The sequence below is a fragment of the Hypanus sabinus genome, chromosome 13 (genome assembly GCF_030144855.1).
Source record: "Hypanus sabinus isolate sHypSab1 chromosome 13, sHypSab1.hap1, whole genome shotgun sequence".
In the NCBI taxonomy this organism is placed as follows: domain Eukaryota; kingdom Metazoa; phylum Chordata; class Chondrichthyes; order Myliobatiformes; family Dasyatidae; genus Hypanus; species Hypanus sabinus.
Genome location: NC_082718.1, coordinates 26693061 through 26713428, shown reverse-complemented (window position 1 = coordinate 26713428; position 20368 = coordinate 26693061). Strand labels below are relative to the sequence as shown.

At 42.7% G+C, this 20368-nt stretch overlaps 1 protein-coding gene across 11 annotated transcripts in view; it reads right to left on the bottom strand.

Moving 5' to 3' along the window:
* Positions 1-20368, bottom strand: part of celf2 (cugbp, Elav-like family member 2) — a 1092382-nt gene that overhangs the window by 394903 nt on the left and 677111 nt on the right. Inside the window, exon 1 of one of the 11 annotated variants that reach the window (XM_059987351.1) lies at positions 1065-1229. The exons of the other annotated variants lie outside the window; for them this stretch is intronic. The gene's annotated coding sequence lies outside the window, so the exon portion shown is untranslated. Of the gene's footprint in view, positions 1-1064; positions 1230-20368 lie in introns of those variants that run through there. 11 annotated transcript variants of the gene reach the window in all.

Genomic DNA, 20368 nt, shown 5'->3' with positions numbered 1-20368 from the left:
TCTGTACATAAGGTGACTGACAGGAAATGATAAAGCAATGGTGGTTCAGAAACTAGTAGGCTATCTCTGGATCAACAGTTAATCTCAGCCTCTATAAAGGAGTCAATTATCAACAGTATTAAAAACAAAGTTCTTGCTTCTCACTAATCATACAGAAACTGGCAGCCTTATCAAGACCCATTTTTTTCAAATATTTTCTTGGATCTTGGTGTTTTAAGACATGCCCTTGTGGAAATCACTCACAAGTGTCATGTCATTGGCAAAGGCCATTGTGGCATAAGACATACCATCTATTCTGAGATGAAATCTGGACCCGTCTCTATCCAATGAACGTAATAAAATGTTTATTATGATGTTAAATAAAATAGGGGAAAGCCAGTCACCCTGTTTAAATCACCCTTAAGGCAGGAATGGACCTGGTCTTGGCCTGGCCTAGAAAGCGGCCTACCAGTTGCTTCACATACACTGCCGCAAAGGAGGTTTAGTTTTGACCCTGGGGTGATTATTTCCACGGAGAAAATACCTGCACTATTATCTAGACTGAGAGTTTGATCTTACCTTCTCCTTTATCTTAAAATCTGAGATCAATTGTAGTATTACGCCAGATCAGCTAACAGGGCAGTGATCAACCCTAGACACCTCCAGGCCTACACACCTCACTGTAGAAGAAGAGGGGATTCATAAACTGGGAGCTGATGATAAAACTTCAATCCCAGTTTTAAAGTCAGGACACAAAAGGCCAGCAGAGGTTCCTCACTACTGACATCAAGATAAACGGGAAGTCAATTCATATCCGTTGTAGTGCTAGAGTGGTGATACAGAACGAACACTAAGGTTCCAAACTTCGCCTCAGGCCGAGCTGTGTGGCTGGCACAAGAATTTAAATAAGCTTACGAAGTGACAGAATTTTTCAAGAGAATAAAGGTGGCCGATCAAGATTAAAATGGAAAGAACACAGAAAAGGATTAAACCACACTGTCTTTTAGAATTAATCAGCAAACCTACTTGGGAGAAGTGGTGGGCTGCACTAGAGGATCAGCAGAAGGAGACTGGGCAGCACTTACCTACAACCCACGTGCAACGTTACGAATCCTGCTTCCTTTTCACCCAAAGCTGATCGACCTCTCTGGCCAATGGGCAGGTTTAGAAGGGGCCTGAGTTTGCGCTAGGCCTTAGGGAGGTTAGGTAGGGGAGAGGCTTGCAGATTTCTGAAAAGGAAGGGGAGCGTGCTTCGCAGGTCTCCTTCTGCCAATGCGCAGCTGCAGAGCAGCACTGCTGATGTCATCTAACCACCGGTACTTGCAACGTGGCAGTCACACTTCCTGCTCATGCCAGAGAAAGTGAGAGTCAGCTCATCACGCTCTAAATTAATCTGAAGAGTGCCATGATAAATCGTCAATGTGCTGGCTCCATTGCCTTCTTCAACAAGGCGAAAATCAAACTTAATGTGCAAAGATAAGGATTCTTTAAAGGGCCCTGATGAAGGGTCTCGGCCCGAAAACATTGGCAGTGCTTCTTCCTATAGATGCGGCCCGGCCTGCTGCATTCCACCAGCATTTTGTGTGTGTTGCTTGAATTTTCAGCATCTGCAGATTTCCTCATGTTTGATATTAAACATTAGCTTTATTGGTCACACGTGCGTTGAAGCTTGCAGCAAGTTGCACCAATGGCCAACACAGTTCGAGGGTGTGCAGGGGACTGCCCACAAGAGTTGCCGTGTTTCTGTCGCCAACATCACGAGGACAACTTACTAACCCTAGCCTGTATGCCTTTTGGGATGTGGGGAGGAACAGAGCACCAAGAGGAAAAACACACCGTTATGTGGAGAATGTACAAACTCCCGACAGACAGCGGTAGGAAATGAACGCAGATCGCTTGCACTGTGAAGTTTTGTGTTAATCACTACTGAGCCATCCCAGACACTACAGACCATAAGCCTACAAACTGCACTCTCCTTAAGCACTGTGCCTTTGTCTGACTCCACATTCCAGAGACCGGTTAGAACTATGGGCGTGTAATGTTGGCACTGGAAGCATGGCAACACTTGCGGGCTGCCCCCAGCACATCCTTGGTCTGTGTTGGTTGTTGACCCAAACATTTTGCACGGCTTTGATGTATCTGCACATGACAAATAAAGCTAATCTTTCTTTCTTTCTCGAAAAAAAATCAGAGTAGATAGGTCAGCACTGATTCTTGGGTCAAATCACACCAACCAAAAATACAGCAGGCCATCCTGTCAACAGTTCAGAATACTTTGTTATGGACCAGGATTCATGAGAATAATGTCATTCACTACTCCCTGCTCCTGTTGGAGATACTTAGACAAAATTATCCATCCAGATTTTTTTCCCTCACAGGGGAGTGAGCCTTTGTAATTTTCCAGTAATGGTGGAGGGAAGGTAATTAATGTGCTTAAAGTGATAGTAGTTAAATATTTGAAAGGTTTGAGGATTGGCACAGTAAAGGAGTTGAGGCCAGGACAAATAAGCCATGATCATGAATGGAGGGGCAGGCTCGAGAGACCTGGTGACCTACTCCTGCCTCTATTTTCTTTTCTGTCTGGTCATGTGACAACAGGGCCCTTAATCCCACAATTTTGGCCCAGGAAGGTCTCAGTTAAGCAAGGCATTTATCTAAATCCTTCAATCACCACACCTTCCAGTCTCCCAGCCACCTCTCTGAAATTTGAGAGCTGACTTACAATCCCTTTCCACTTCGCTTGCAACCTGTCCCCAACCCCTGCAATATCATGCTGGCCTCTCCCATCTCCCCTGACAAACTAAAAGCAGCATTGACAATTTCTGAGTTACACTGCCTCTGTTGATCTATCCTTCTTCAGACTTTACTTGCTTTCTTCCTTGCAGCTGTATCTTCTGTATGCCTGCTGTGACTTTACTTTACCCTGCATGACTAGTTCTCTATTCAAGCTAAATGTGAGCTTTATTCTTTTGAATTAGATGCTTTTGTCAAATTTATTTTTTTCCTCTGCACACAAAAGCAACCAACAAAATAGCCCAATTCTAAATCTTCCCAGCCTCTCTAAACAGACATTAACATTTAAAGAAACCTCAAGGTTTCAGAGGATCTCATCCCGAGAAGTCTCTCCATCGATGCTCCCTGACTTGCTGAGTTCCTCCAGCATTTTGTGTGCATTGCTCAAGATTTCCAGCACCTGCTGAGCCACGTATGATCTCTGCACCTTAGTGTGGAGCATCACATTGTTCAAGGCAAGAGATTCAGCCCTGTCCAGTGAATAAAACACAAAAAGTTTGGGTAATGCAGGACTGCAGGAGTGCTGCATAATCAGAGAATCATACACAACAAAAGCAGGCCCTTTGCCCCAACTGGTTCGCGCAAACCAAGATTCCTATCAATGCCAGTGTTTGGCCCATATTCATTTAAACCATTTCTATCCAAGAGACTGTCCAGGTACCTTTTAAATTTTGTTAATATACCTGCTTCAACCACTTCCTCTGATATCTTATTCCATATGTGGATGACTCTGGGTGAAGAAGTTTCTCTTCAGATCCCTATTATGTCTCTTTGCTCTCACCTGTGCTCTCTAGTTCTAGATTGCCCAACCCAAGGAACAAGATTGTGTGCATTTAACCTTTTCATTCCCGTCATAATTTAACACATCTCTGTAAGATCACCCGCAATCTCCTACACTCTAATGAAGAGTCCCAGCCTCTCATCACAACTCTTCTGGTGAATCCTGTGTCCTTTTAATGTACATAAAATGTGCACTAGACACAACTTTAGGCCTATTTTTTTAAGTGTTTGCAACCACTTCCTGTCAAAGTCCTGCCTATCCTGACATTGGACCAAGCCCTTTCTGCCCCCTATTGCTGTTGTTACTTTACTATCATTTGTTTTTACCACATGCAATGAAATCATCAGCACCCATTCATTAATCATTGACAGAGATTGGGTCAAAGGTTTAGGATGATTTTCATATTTAACTCATAGTTCAGTGAGGGGCATGTTGCACTGAAATTAGGGAGCCTGCATAGTTTAAAGTTTCTCTCACATGGTTATAAATACTGAGGGCGCCACAGTAGTGTCACAGTTAGCGTGACACAATTACAGCTTGGGACATCGGGGTTCGGAGTTCAATTCCAATGTCGTCTGAGAGAAGTTTGTACATCCTTCCCTCAAAGTGCGTAGGTTTCCTTGGAATGCTCTGGTGTCTTCCAAAATTTCAAATACTACATATTGGCGAGTAGATTAACTGGACATTGCAAACTGTCCTGTGATTAGGCTAGGGTTGAATCAGGTGAGTTTCTGGGTGCTGCAGCTTGTTGGGACCAAAAGGCCTGTTCTCTATCTCTAAATCAATAAATAAATGTGTTTTAAGTCACTCTCTATCATCTTTATAAGTCTGAAACTATTTTTCTGGCTGGCCTTGTTACAGATCGAGGTTTCTGAGTACTGCTAAATGTGGCTCACTGTCCATTTAATCAAGGGCCCTGATTCAGCCTTTGTGGCTGAGGATCCCTTTGCAGCAATGGCCGTACTTAGAGCTGGCAAGTGGTCTCCCTCATGAGCTAATTGCATCCCTCCCCACCCCAACACATTTGCTCCTTCACAACCCCACTGGTTTGAACTCATCTCTACAGGTCAGTCTATACACAAAACCGGTTTAACAAGTGGCACTGTATGTGCAAAGCGCACAGATTTTAACACTTCTGAAAGGGTTTTACAGTTCCTTAAAGCAAGCATGACCCAATTTGCTGAAGACTTTTAATGATTTCCAAAATGTCATCACTTAGTGCGGCATCATTTCAGCTTGCCAGAGTTCTTTGGAGACCCAGGACATCTGCCAGAGGAAGTAGACAAGGTGGGTACATTCAAGTCAACATTTAAAAGGCACTTTGGAAAAATACAAAAGATTGACAGAGTTATTATCATTGACATATGATGTAAAATTTTTGTTTTGTGGCAGCAGTACAGTGCAAAGACGGAAAAATCTGTAAGTTACAGAAATAAATAAATGGTGTAAAAATACAATGAGGTAGTAATCACGCAATCATCCACTGCACAGAAATCTGATGATAAAGGGAAAGAAGCTGCTCCTATATCATTTATTGTGGGTCTTTAGGCTCCTGTACTTCCTCCCTGATAGTAGGAACTAGAAGAGGCCATGCCCCAGTTCATGAGGGTCCTTTATAATGATTGCCACCTTCTTGAGGCATAGCTGTTTGAAGGTGTCCTCAAAGCAGGGAAGGGTTTTGCCCATGATGGATCTGGCTGAGTCTATAACTTGCATCCTCTTGTGATCCTGCACATTGGAAACTGCAGATCAGGCTGTCATGCCTGTCCAATGCCATCCGCCACAGTCTGTATGTCTTCCCTAACTCCTAACAAAATAAATTGCAAGCATGCTTCTTCAAGCTGCATTGATGTCAGAGATGTTGACATCCAGGAACTTGAAGCTGTTCATCTTTTCCACAGCAGACCTCTCAATGAGGAGCGGTGTGTGTTCTCCCACCTCCCCCTTCGTGAAGTCCACAATCAGTTCCTTGACACCCCTCAACAAGCCAATTATCTCTCGATCTCCTCATTGCCATCTGAGGTTCTACCAACGACAGTGAGTTTATAAGATGGTGTTTGAGCTGTGTGCTTAGCCACATAGCCATGACTGAAGAGAAGGTAGAGCAGTGGGCTAAGCATGCATCCTTGAGGTGTACCTGTGCTGACAGTCAAGAAGGAGGAGATGTTACCGATTTGCACAGACTGAGGTCTCCTGATATGGAAGCTGACAATCCAGTTGCAGAGGGAGGTACAAAGGTCCAGGTTTTGAAGTTTCGTGGTGAGTACTCAGAGGACGATGGTGTTGAACACCAAGCTATTATCAATAAATAAGCAGCCTGATGTATGTACGGCATGTCTAGAACAAAGCCAAGTGGAGAGCCAGATCTGGGCAAATTAGAGATAGTTAGACATACTGTAAATGGAACATGGAGGGGGTTGGATGGCTCGGGGCCTGTACTCAATGTAGTTTAGAAGAATTGAAAACTCTCAAATATTGAAAGGATATGAAGAGGATGTTTTTAAGAGTGCAGGAGTCTGGGACCAGAGGGCATGGCCTCAGAATAGAGGGATGTCCATTTAGAACAGAGATGAAGAAGAATTTCATTGCCACAGAAGGCTGTGGCGGCCAAGTCATTGAGTATACTTAAAGTGGAAGTTGATAAGTTCTTGATTAGTCAGAGCGTTAAAGGTTACGGAGAGAAGAATGGGATTGAGAGAGATAATAAAACAGCCATGATGGAATGGCAGAGCAGACTTGATGGGCTGAATGGACTAATTTTGATCCTACGTCTTATGGTCTTGATGGGAATCTCAGTCAGTATGGAGCAGTTGGACCAAAGTGCCTGTTTCCATACTGTGCGACTCCATGACTCAAAGAGACTGCAGGTAGAACACGGAGCAGTACAGATGCTGGAATCTGGAACAAAATACAATCTGCTGGAGGAACTCAGCAGGTCAACCGGCATATATTAGGGAAGGAGGTTAAGGATTGTTGACCTTTTGGATTAAAACACTACATTAGCATGGCGATGCAGGACTTTGACCCAAAGCACCGACAACTCCTTTCCTCATCATGCATGCTGCGCGACCAGCGTTCTCACATTAGCTTTTTTGGCGCCTTCAGCCGTCATTCGTCAGGTGGGATGTTAAACTGAGGATCCACTTCCTCTCTCAGGTCAACAGAAAAGACTCAGTGCTGCTGTTTTCAAGAGGAACAGAAAAATTCTCCCAGCTAATATTTATCCTTCAGATAATGTCACTAATAAAAACAGATTATTTGATCATTAGCGCTTTGGTACTTACAGGAGCTTGCATTTGCAAATTGGTTGCTGTGTTACCACAGCAACCATTCTGCAAAATTAATTTTATTGGCTGCAAAGTGCTCCGGGATATTCTGAAAAGAAAAAGATGTGCAAGATGCTAGAGAAATGCAGGTCTGTTGTTTCTTTCTGCGAGGAAATGGTGGTAAACTGCTCTCTCTGGTCCCAGGGTGATGTGCCTACTTTGCAACACTGGTTTAACTCACACTGGGAGGAGTAATGGCTGCAAGGATTCAGCCTTTAATTTTGGACAAGCATGATGAACAGAGCTTTTAAAAAAGAAAAGCCTGTTGGAGTCCCACTTCTTCATTGTAAGGTTCAAGAATTCATTCCGAACTTCCCAAATTCTTAGTCCTTGCCTGCATAATAACCCAATTTAAGGTGGGAATGATTTATATCCCCCGTCAGATAGCACTGACGGCTTGGCACACATACTCACAGCATCTGCTACATACAAATAATGCCAACCTACTGTGGTGCGTGGGTGAAGGACTGCCAATATCAAATGAGGTCATGCAGCACCAAGTCCATTTAAGCCTGTGCAAAACCTCTGCTCAATCAGTTCTGTCACCCAGAATTTATTCAATGGTTTATCTGTGGGATTTTCACCAGGTTTAGTGGCCGGAACGAATTGGACCCGAACCAAGATAGACCGCTACAACGTTTTCTATGATTACGTGGCAAAGGCGCTCGATGCAGCACACTCATTTGGTAACCAAATTCCTGACAGCTTGTGAGAAATTTGGACACTGTCCCCCAGGAAGCAGATGACTGGAACCAAACCTCGTTGCAAAACCAGCAAAGAGTGGTGTCGTACGCACAAGCAGCCCTCCTCTGAGGCCTTGCTGCGCCGCCGTTTGATTCATTGTGAACTTGGCCTCCTGGCCATTGGCAAGGCCCAACTCCAATATTCTGCAATTATCTAGCATTATTAAACATATATATCCTCTGAACCTATAAACATCCTTGTGATTTCTTCTGGAACCTTTTCAGTGCTTCTGATTTATAATCAGAAATTCAATTTTTTTCCAAGTGTGTCCTCCCTTATTTCACCAAAAAAGCATCCTATCCGGATGCATTATGACTTGCTATGGCAACGGTTCTGCCCCTGAGCACAGGAGGCTGCAGGGAGTTGAGGACGCCACCCAGCAGTGTCTCAACCAAAACAAAATGGAAAGCCTTTTTGTTGCACAGGAAGTTGTAGAGAATGTGTAACTGGAGCTAGAATCTGGAGAACATCAATAATGAATAACAGCAACACACAAAATGCCCAAGGACCTCAGCAGGTCTGTGGAGGGAAATATAGAGTCACCATTGCGGGCCGAGACCCTTCATCACCGGAAAGGAAGGGGGCAGAAACCCAAATAAGGAGGTTGGGGTTGGGATAAATATTAGCTGGGAGTAGTACAACCTGCAGGTAATAGGTGAAACCTGGTGAGGGGGAAGGGGGAGGAGACTGGACCATGGGAGAAAGGGAAGGAAGAGGGGCTCCAGAGGGAGTTAATATGCAATTGAGAAGAAGAGAAGGGGTAAAAGAGGAGCCAGATAGTTAACACTAGTTAGTGAGTACAGAATTTAAAGAGTAGTGGGGACAGGGTGAAACTAAGTGGGTAGGATTAATCATGCAGAGAATAAAACACCAAAACCTGGTGGTTGGATGAGTGGGGATTGTTTCAATACTGCTGTTTCTAGTAACTAATGTCTGATTATCTTTCCAGTGGGATATAAAAGTGGAAAACAAGTAGCTAGCCTTCAGATTCCCAACATAGTTTCCTCTCCTATCCATTCAATAACTACCCAGCAAAAGACCGGAACTCTTAAGGAATTGTTCCTTAAAACCTAGACAATAAGCTCTAAGATCCTCAGATATCATTATGTTGCGAATGCTTCAGAGTCATCAACCATGAAGTGTTTCTCTTAATTATGGCATGTGTTGGACAGATAACTCTTTGTAGACTTGCCTGCAGATAACATAATTACTGAAAGACTCATTGAGAGAATGGAATCGTCTGGAGCTGGACAATAAATCATAAAATGCATTCACAGTTCCTGTGTGTGCATTTCATCTCTAGCTTTAGTTCCAGCTCTAAGCACTGCTGTGACAAAGTACAAAGGTCAGAGTTCGTTAATGCAGAAAATTGCCTGGATTCATTTCCACCTCATCACATTTAGGAGAGGAAATCTTTATGTGACATATAATTATGGATGAGTGAAGCACTTACCACCAAAAAAAAACAACAGATTATGTTGTTAAAAGCTTCCTTCTTCCACAGGGCACTTACTGTCTTCTGTAGCATGGCATGACTGAATTGCGAACTATTTTGCTCTTCAAACTCAGAATGGACCATGTGGAGACTAATCTGTTGGAGACGACAGGACAGATTGTGTTCAGCTCACTCTATCTTAGCACTGAAGGGTGGACCATGTACTGTCTGACCCTGGTAGGGTGACAGAGCAGATGAAACACAGCCCTTTCTACTGTGGTATGATAGAGTAGCATTCTATTGTGATATGACAGAGAGTACCACAGATAGCTTATTCATCATGGAGAGAAAGAGCAGAATACACAGACTCTATTCTATTGGAGAATGACAAGCAAATCATGTACAGCCTGTTCTAAAATGGCCTGACAGGGTAGAGTATGTAGCCTATTCATCAAACGTTGACAGTACTGAACATACACAATGCATTCATCATGAAGTGATGTAGTGAAGCATATAGAGGCTATTCTATCATAGGCCCACCACACAGGGTCTTTGGACCAAGTGATGAGTAAACTGTATATTGTCTATAGGTTACCATAGGACCATAAGACATAGCAGCAGAATTAGGCCATTCAGCCCATCAGTCTGCTCTTCCATTCCATCATGGCTGATATTAATCCCTCTCAACCCCATTCTCCTTCCTTCTTGTTGAAACCTTTGACACCATTACTAATCAAGAAACTACCAATCTATCTTTAAATTTGCCCAAGGACTGGACTCCACAGCTGTCTGTGGCAATGAATTCTACAGATTCATCACCGTCTAGTTCAAGAAATTCTTCCTCATCTCTATTATAAAGGGATGTCTTTCTATTCTGAGGTTGTGCCCTCTGGCCATAGACACCCCTACTATAGGAAACATCCTGTCCACATCCACTCTACCTAGGCCTTTCAATATTCAATAGGTTTCAGTGAGATTCCCCCATTCTTCTGAGCTCAGTGATTATAGGCTCAGAGCCAGCAGATGCTTTCATTTCCGGGATCATTCTGGCGAACCTCCTCCGGACTCTTGCAGGGGTTACAGAGTAGTTCAACAATCAAATATATTGACTGATGATATTTCAGCCTATTTCACTTCACCTTTGGAACTGCTGGCTGGTCAGTTAATTGTCATTGTAACTTACTCTGAGAGGGGTGGGAGAATCAGGCTGAAATTATAGAAAGCATCTCATCCAGATACCCGTTGCCACTAGTACGGCAACTGTTCTGCCCGAGACCACAAGAAACAGCAGTGCGCTCCAGACACAGTCTTTCCGATCTCAAAAACCAAATCCCGTCACCCCCCACTGACTCTGTCTACACTTTTCACTGCTTCAGTGAAGCAACCGCCATAAGGATCTACCCACTCCAGACGTCCTTTCTTCTCCTGTCTCCCATCGGGCAGAAGATACAAAAGCCTGAAAGCACGTATCTTCAGGGTTAAGGACAGCGTCTACCCTGCTGTTTTAAAGCTCATTGCACAGTTTGCTAGTATGATAAGCTTTATGATCAACTTCAATGTGGTGCACAAACGTGACAGAGAATGGCCCTCTGCCTCAGTTCTGCTCACCTGACCTGGAACGTTAGGCAGTCCACTTCATCTGCCGAGGGAGCTTTCCACTATCATTCTGGTGTCTGTGTACATTCCACCTCAGGCCAACATCTGGCAGGCACTGGAGGAGCTGAGCACTGTAATTAACAGGCACAAAACTGCACACCCTATCATTGCAAGGGATTTCAACCAGGCCAGCTTGAAGAAGTCTCTGAACAACAGCCACCAACATGCAGGTATTACACATGGAACGGTGCTTTGTTTGGCTGTATTCATGGGTATTTATGTATGGTTGAATGACAACTAAACTTGAACTTGACCCAAAGGAGCCGACACATTTGACCACTGTTATACCACCAACAACAACACTTACTGTACCATCCTGCACCCATACTTTGGAAATACCTGATTACGTGGCTGTACTTCTACTCCCAGCGTGTATGCAGAGACTACAGTCCGCAGAACCAGTAGCAAGGGTCAAGAAGGTATGGTCAAGGGAGGCAGAGGAGCCCCTACAGGACTGCTTTGAGTTGATGGACTGCATAATATTCAGGGATTCACTTTTGAGTCTGAATGAATACTCCACCGTTGCCACCAACTTCATCAAGATCTGCGTGGATGAATGTGTGCCTTTGAAAACATACCAGACTTAGCCAAACCAAAAGCCTTAGATAAACCAGGAGATTTATCACCTGCTGAGGGCTAGATCGGTTTCATTCATGATCAGTGATCCAGAACTATATCAGAAGTCCAGGTATGACTTACAAAAGTCCGTTTTAAGATGAGAACACAATTCTGATTGAGGTTGGCGACAGAATCGGATGCATGTCAGCTCTGGCAGGGTTTACAAGCCAATACTTCCTACAAAGTGAAAGCTAACATCATGAATGTCAGTGATGCTTCATTCCCAGATGAGCTCAATACCTTTTATCCATGCTTTAAATGGGAGAATAAAACTACACCTGTGTGAATCCCTGCAGCATCTAGTGGTTCTGTGATCTCTGTCTCAGAGGCAGGCGTCAGAACATCTTTCAAGAAGATGAACCCTCGCAAGGCGTCAGGCCCTGATGGTGTACCTGGTAGGGCTCTGTGACAACCGAATGGTGGGAGTGTTCAAGAATAATTTCAATCTCTCACTGCTGCAATCAGCAGTTCCCGCCTACATCAAAAGGGTGACAATCATACCGGAGCCCAAGAGCTATCACCCACGGGCATTCATATATACTGTGATGAAGTGCTTTGAGAGCTTAGTCATCGCTAAAATCAACTAATACCTAAGCAGTGACTTGGATCCATTGCAATTTGCCTATCACTGCAATAGGTCTATAGTGGATGCAGTCTCACTGGCCTTGGATCAATATTACAATAGTAATATTAATAGTAACTGTAATACCTAATAATAATAGAAATTACAATAGTAATACCCAAGGCTGCTGTTCTATGTCAACAAAATAGAGTACAGAGGAGATTTACTAGAATGTTACCTGGGTTTCAGCACCTAAGTTACAGAGAAAGGTTGAACAATTTAGGTCTTTATTCTTTGGAGTGTAGAAGGTTGAGAGGGGACTTGATAGAGATACTTGAAATTATGAGGGAGATAGATAGAGTTGAAGTGGATAGGCTTTTTCCATTGGGAGTAGGGGAGATTCAAACAAGAGGACATGAGTTGAGAACAAGGGGGAACTTCTTTACTCAGAGAGTGGTAGCTGTGTGGAACAAGCTTCCAGTAGAAGTGGTAGAGGCAGGTTCGGCATTGTCATTAAAAAAAAAAATTGGATAGGTATATGGACAGGAAAGGAATGGAGGGTTATGGGTTGAGCGCAGGTCATGGGACTAGGTGAGAGTAAGCATTCGGCACGGACTAGAAGGGCCGAGATGGCCTGTTTCCGTGCTATAATTCTTATATGGTATATGTCCGTTGATTACAGCTCAGTACTCAACATAATCATACACTAGTTCTAATCAACAAACTCCAAAAGCTGGGCCTCTGTAGCCGCAACTGCAACTGGATCCTTGACTTCCTCACTGGGAGACCACAGACTGTGCTGATTGGAAATAACTCCACACTGACAATCGACACCGACGTACCTCAAGGATGCGTGCTTAGCCCAATGACCTACTCTCTTTATACGCACAACTCTGTGGCTAGGCACACCTCTAAAGCCATCTATAAATTCACCCACAACTCAACTACTGTTGGCAGAATTTCAGATGATGACGAGGAGGCGTAGAGGTGCGAGATAGACCAGTTGGTTGAGTAGTGTCGCAAAAATAACACTGTTCTTGAGGTCAGAAAGACCAAGGAACTGATTGTGGACTTTAGAAAGTGGATTTCCAGGGAAGACACACCAGTCCTCATCAAAGGATCAGCAGTGGAAAGGGTAAGCAGTTTCAAGTTTCTGGGTGTCAACATCTCTATCTCTATCTCTATCCTGGGACCAACATAATGATGTAATTATAAAGAAGACTGGACAGTACCTATATTTCATTAGGAGTTTGAGGAGGCTTGGTATGTCACCAAAGACTCTATCAAAGTACCTCAAATGTACCGTGGAGAGCATTCTACCTGGTTGTATCACCATTTGGTATGGAGAGGCCACTACCGAAGATGAGAAAAAGCTGCAGAAAATGGTACTACCGCCACAAAAAAAATCAAATTTCCTGAAATATGCCAGTGCTATTAAACCTGATTCTGAATCTGATAGGAGAGGAGAGTGGAGAACGGGAAGGGCACCAGAGAGAGGTGATGGGCATGTGAGCAGAAGAGTTGGAGTGAGAGGGAAAATAGAATGGGGAACAGAAAAAAGGCAGGAGGAGGAGGGGGGAGAAATTACTGGAAGTTAGAGAAATCGATGTTCATGCCAGGTTGGAGGCTACTCAGACGGAATTAGTTAAGTAGATTTTTAATCTTTTAAATTCTCCATTCCAATCCCATGTTGTCCTGTTAGTGATCTCTCGTACTTTCCCCATTCAGCAAAACCTCTCTATATTCCTCCTTTAGCACTCTCTGGGAATTCAACCCTGAAGCTCCTATAAATAGACCTGATACCATATTTCTGATTTAGGTAGCCACTCAGCCTCTTGGCATACGTTTATTACTTGTATCCTTGAATGAGTTTATTGGGCCCAGCAACATATCCAAATGGCTGACGAACAACCTAAACAGTTTATAATGCACAATATTAATGAGCTTCCAGCTACACGCAACATTACCAGAGCTGCATTATGGGGTAATGTATTACAGGTGACATATGTAAGTAATAAACTCTGGGTTCTGAGGGTGTGCTGGTTATAATGAAATTCCGTCTGCTTAGTGAGAGATGTGGGGGTGGGGGGGAAGAAGGATAAAGATTCAGACAGCGCAATGTCCAAATAAAAATGGTGTTTTCTAGGAAAGCATGTCAAGGAAGCATCTGCATTTCCAAACTGAAATCAATGGATCTTTAGAAAATAATCTCCAGCAAGCAGCGCATACCGCAGTGATGACAACATAGAGTTATAAATTCAGAAACTCAATTCTGAACACTACCCAGTTCCTGCACTTTTGCACTAATTTGTCTATTTATTTTCAAATTTTTTGTAAAAATGATAATGCCTAGCACTACTGCTGCTAAAAAGTATCCTGATTTCACAACAACTGTCAGTGATAATAAACCTAATCCTGATTCCCCCTAGATATGAAGGGCCAAATGGCCTCCTTCTGCTCCATTCATCTTCTGTGATTTATACACAAGATTTCCTTACACATTCCCATATTTTGCTGCTTTTATTGTACAGAAACCGATGCACTTCACCAGGGATTAGCATTCATTAGAAGGGCCAAATGGCCTCCTTCTGCTCCATTTATCTTCTGTGATTTATACACAAGATTTCCTTACACATTCCCATATTTTGCTGCTTTTATTGTACAGAAACCGATGCACTTCACCAGGGATTAGCATTCATTAGAAGGGCCAAATTGCCTCCTTCTATAAGGCTAAAATCCATTGGGAAAATTATCTTTTAATCTGTTCTAGGGTGAAGACCCCTGCTGTGGCAGTAAGGCCATAATCAACTGAATGGGAGTAGTTGAGAGGGAGCTTGGTTGGCAGAGATCAGTACCATGCCAGATGGTACAGTCACCCAGTCGCTTTTCAATTAAATCACTGATCGCATCCAAAATCCACTAGTCTTTTGACAAAGGAACAATTCATGATTGCTTACTCCAAAGTCCAAGGGAATATGCAAGATGCAATCTACTCGAGGACCAGGGGAAGAAATGCGAATCCCAGCAAACCACGTTTGCGCATTCCCCTACACACAACGTGAGAGAATACAGACTGTGTGGTGTCTTCAAAGTAAAGAATGAGACATAGAACATTGAACAGCACAGCACAGTACCATGATCTTTTAACCCACTCCAAGATCAATCTAACCATTCCTTCCTGCACAGCCCTCCATTTTGCTTTCATCCACCCAAGTTATTAATAAACATCACAAAGAGCAGGTTTCCTTGAACATAGAACATTACTGCACAGTCTGGCCCATGATGTAGTGTTGATATTCTAACATACTCCAAGATCAATCTAACCTTTCCCACCTACACAGCACTTACTCCTCCATTTTACTTTCATCCATATGCCCATCTAAGGATCTGTTACACGTCCTAATGTATTGGGGTGACACAGTAGCGTCACATAGCGGGTTGCATAATACTATTACAGTGCCAACTGTAAGGTAGGGTTTCCATTCCTGTCAGAATTTGCGCCTTCTTCCTGGGACCACACAGTTTCCTCCTGGTGTTCTGGTTTCCTCCCTAACACATTCCAAAACATGTACAGACAGGGTTAGGGAGTTGAGGCATGCTTTACTGGTGCCAGAAGCATGATGGCACTTGTAAGCTGTCCAGCACAATCAATCTGATATGATTTAGCACAAATGACATATTTCGCTTGATGTTTCAATGCACACGTGTGGAAAAAAAGCTGATCGTTCGTAGATTCTGCCTCTATCGGACAATGCATTCCGGTCTCCCGCCACTCTCTGTGACTCTCTATGTGACTATGGATGCATGAACGGTAAGTACGAAAAGTACCGTTTGTGCAGGTCATACTTTCCTACAAAACTCTTCTACACTTTTAAATTCTACCATATTATGTGGGCAAGGCCAGCATTTAATACACATCCCTAATTGCCCTTGAACCGAGTAGCTTGTTGGTGCACTTCAGAGGACAGTGAGGAGGCTGCCACAGTGCTCTGGAAGTGGCCTCAAGTACAGCAAAGGATGACATTTTGCGTTCCAATACCAAAGCTTTCCTCAGAACAATCTAGTTGCTTAAGGTGGTGAGTCTGTGGAATTCTTTGCCACAGGCAGCTGTGGAAGCCAAGTCTTTATGTATATTTAAGGCAGAGGTTGATAGATTCTTGATTGGTCGGGGTATGAAGGGATACAGGGAAAAGGCAAGAGACTGGGGCTGAGGAGGAAAATTGGATCAGCCATGATGAAATGGTGGAGCAGACGCAATGGGCCAAATGGCTCAATTCTGTTCCTATATCTTATGACCTGATGAAAAGGAACCACAATTACTCCTATTTTTTTTCATTCCAGGACTATTTAATAACTGAACTTAATTACTTCAGCTGCTCTAGTCGGGTACGGACCTGTGTCGAAATATGAATTTTTGTCTCTGACGTTCCACATTAAAATAACCTCTGCACATATGTTCTTCACAACATCGCTAATATGGTTGAAATTATGTCACGTGGAGAAGTTTCTGAATATTTCTGACAAACATTCCCCAGAAACAACAGACGATCAGGGTTATTGAGGATGCAACAGTGGTTTTCAACCTGGGGTCCACTGACCCCTTGCTTAATGGTATTGGTCCATGGCATTGAAGGCGGGGAACCCTTGATCTAGATCAACAACCCAGTTTCAATCATGCTGTCTTTATGGAATTTGCACATTCTCTTCATGACAGGTGTTTTTCCTATGGGTGCTCAGGTGTCCTCCCACATCCCAAAGACATTGGGGTTGGCAGGTTAATTGGCCATTGTAAGGTCTCTGTAACGTGTTTGTTTGGGGGAATTGGCAGGAACTTTGAGAGTATAAAATAGGATTGATGTAGATGTGGCAGATTCTCAGCATGCTGAAGAGACTTTATTTCCTGTATTACTCTAACTCCACTGCCTACTGATTGTTTGATGTTTAGTTAGAAAATTAATCCAGGTTTCCACAGTCCTTCCTCCAAAGTTATGAAAAATAAATGGTAAAAAATACAGACAGAAAGTTTCCCCCAGGACAGTATTCTCATTAAAGCACTGAAGTTGTGCAGGTAAAGAACTTCATTGCAACATCACTTTAACCATATCAGTAACCCATTAATAACTGTTTGCCAAATAGAATTTGGCAAATAGGCTTGTTTGTAATATTGAGTTTCTAATTCATAAATTCATTAAGCCTTATATGTACCATTTAAAACCATAACAACATGAGACATAGGAGCAGAATTAGGCCATTCCACTCTGACGTTCTATCATGGCTGGTTTATTAACCCTCTCAACCCCATTCTCCTGCCTGCCCGCAACTCTTGATGCCCTTACTAATCAACAGCCTATCAATTTCTGCTTTAAACATATCCAAAGTTGCAGCCTCCACAGTTGTCTGGGGCAATGAATTCCATAGATTCACCACCCTCTGTAATCAGTGTTACAAGATTTTGAGAATGCAGACAGAAAGTTTCCCTTGGGACAACTTCCTCATTTAACAATTGAAGGTGTGCAGGAAAACAAATTCATTGCATCAACCATCTCAACCATGCCAGTAACTCATTAAAAAGGTTGTCAATCAGAATATGATGCAGGGTTTGTTCGTAACATTAATCTTCCTATTCATAAATTCATTAAGTTTTTCAACCAGTGAGATCACTCAAGGCTACTTCAGGATTAGACACACAGTCAACAAAGAAACTCGGAGGATGGGATAAAGTTTTAAGCCAACTGCCTCAGAATAGAACTGGTGGATTAGTTGGCCTTTATAGATCAGGTTGAAGCCTGTAGTGTTTCAACATGAACTGCAGGCAATTCTTTTCCTTTCACAGACAATGCTCAGCCTGCTGACTTCATCCAGCAGATTGCATTTGACTCCAGGTTCCAGCATCCGCAGTCTCGGAATGCTTTTGTTGACCTCCTCTTTAGTTATCTACCTTGAACGGCCAACTTTTCAATTGAGGAAGTCCCTCCATCCTGAACACAAGAGATTCTGCAGCTGCTGGAAATCCAGAGTAACAAACACAAAATGCTGGAGCAACTCAGCAGGTCAGGCAGCATCTATGGAAAGCAAGAAAGACCAATGCTTCAGCCCAACACTTCAGCCCTCCTTTCTTCATTCATTGCAACCTTTCATAACTTTAATGAATTTTCAGAGATTATGCTTAAACATCGATCCAGAAATTAATAACTTGTATAGTAAAGACCAAGTCTTTATCAACAACAGTTTCTTTCTCAATCATAACTTTTTAATTTTCGATGGGATGTGCCACTATTATGTCACTGGCAATACGAACATTTACAGTCCATCACTACTCAGTCCTGAATTGAGGGACAGCTTAGAATTGATCATGGTGTGGAGGCACATATAGGCTGGAAGAGTTCTCCAAACTAAGAAGAAGGTGAACCAAGAATCTGACAATTATTAGAGAACTGAGCAGATCAGGTAAAATCTCTGGAGAGGAATAAAAAGTCCACATTTCGGGCTGAGACCCTTTATCACAACAGCCAAGGGTCCCTGTCTGAAATATCGACCCTTTATTCCACTTCAGTGATGTTGCCTGACCTGTTGAGATCCTCCAGCATTCTGTGTCTGTTGATATGGATCTCACGAATCTGCAGAACCTTTTATGTTTATGATCTAGCAATTATTTAGATTTTATTAATTTCTCAACTTAACTAGCTGGCTTGGTGGGATTTGAACCCTTGATTCGTGTGGGTCCAGGTTTCAGAAGCTAAGTTGTATCTTTTCTATCACTTTAGAGTCCAGAAGAAAATTAAAGACAATAGTCCATCAGGACCTAACCCAGTCTTTTGCCAGCTTAACATTATTCCTTGTAATTATATTCCATGCCTCTAGGTAGAGAGCCAAGGATAATTTTGCTCCTTCATATGCCCTTTACCTATTTTGCAAATTACTGTATCTTTGAATCATTTACATAATAATTTACTTTTATTAACCATTTTTCTAAAATGGTACTGCATCTGCCAACTATCTCTGACCTCCTGCAACCTTTATTAACTTAGACAACTTGCACTGTGGAGCCATGGGTTACTGTTGCTGTTGTCCCTCTCAGTTCTGTTACTCTGTTCTACTTGTAGCAAGATTTCTCAATGGCCTTGTCCTGTTTAAATGCTTAGAGGATTGCACAGGGATATTCTTTAGCGCTGTTTCTTTATCGGCAGAGCAATCCTGAATTAGAACATCCGGATGCTCAAATTAATGGGAGTGCTAATTTAAACTTTAAAGTTGGCCAGTAAGGCTTCATTTCACATATATAGGAATCCCTTATGCTTGTAGACTCCTAGCCTGGAGCAAGAAAATTATTTTAAATTAATATCCTATTAATGATCCAATCCATACAAACTCTTGACACACAGGAATCAATTTGTTCAGATAGCACCAATCCAACCCCTTTGTTAACTGGTGCACGTCCCACCATGGAGTACTGCAGAGGTGATCTTGCTGGCCAATAAACTGGGCCAAACTTTAAAATAAATCTCAAATATCCCTTCCTCTACAGATTAATTATTTTTAGCCAGGACTACCCAACATTCAATGATTCATTTCTCTAAGGCTCTGCTCAACCTAACATACTTGAGAGAAAAATTATGAATTTGGAACCATGCAAGATTTATATTAATGAAAACTACAGTGAATAGTCAGGAACAGCAGAAAAGGTCACTAGATACAGAATACTGTCACTGCACGACTTGGTGTGCAGGACAAAGAAGCAGGCAGGAAAAATATTGTGGACTCTACCCACCCAGCAAACTGCCTTTTCCAAAGTCTCCCTTCAGGAAAGTGCTATAGGGCTACTGAAACAAAAACTTTCCACCATCTTAAAAATTTCTTCCCGGAGGCTGTTAATCTGATCAATCAATCATTCTAGTTAGACCCCTCCATTCCCCTCAGTAATTGAACTGCACTGCAGACACATTAAACCACTTTTTATAAGGCTGTTTATGTTGTAAGTACATGCTTGTATTTATGTATTTAAACACATTTCATTCCATGTCCATACTTACAACTGCTTTTAAATAATTCTTTATTCTGTATCATTGTTGATCGCTGTTTTTTTTGCTGCATGTCACACCAACACACTACAGCAAACTCCTAATACATGTAAATGAATATGGCAAATAGAGTTGATCCTGGATCCATAATAGTAAAAGGACCATTACAGCCCTTGAACATGGTTGCAGTTCACAGAAGGAAAACACTTATAAACTGAAAGTCTGATGTGGTTCGACTCTGTTTTGGAGCTTGCTCTCCCCTATAGAAGTCTGCAAAGTTCAAGAGTGAATGGAACCTCACAATTCACCTCCTGGACATCCTTTCAAGAAAAATTATTGTACGCAGATCATAGAACATAGCAGTTCAATGTAGGGCCTTCAGCCCATGATGTTGCACTGATGTTGATCCATTCTGATCAATCCAACTCTTCCATTTGACATAGCCCTCCATTTTCC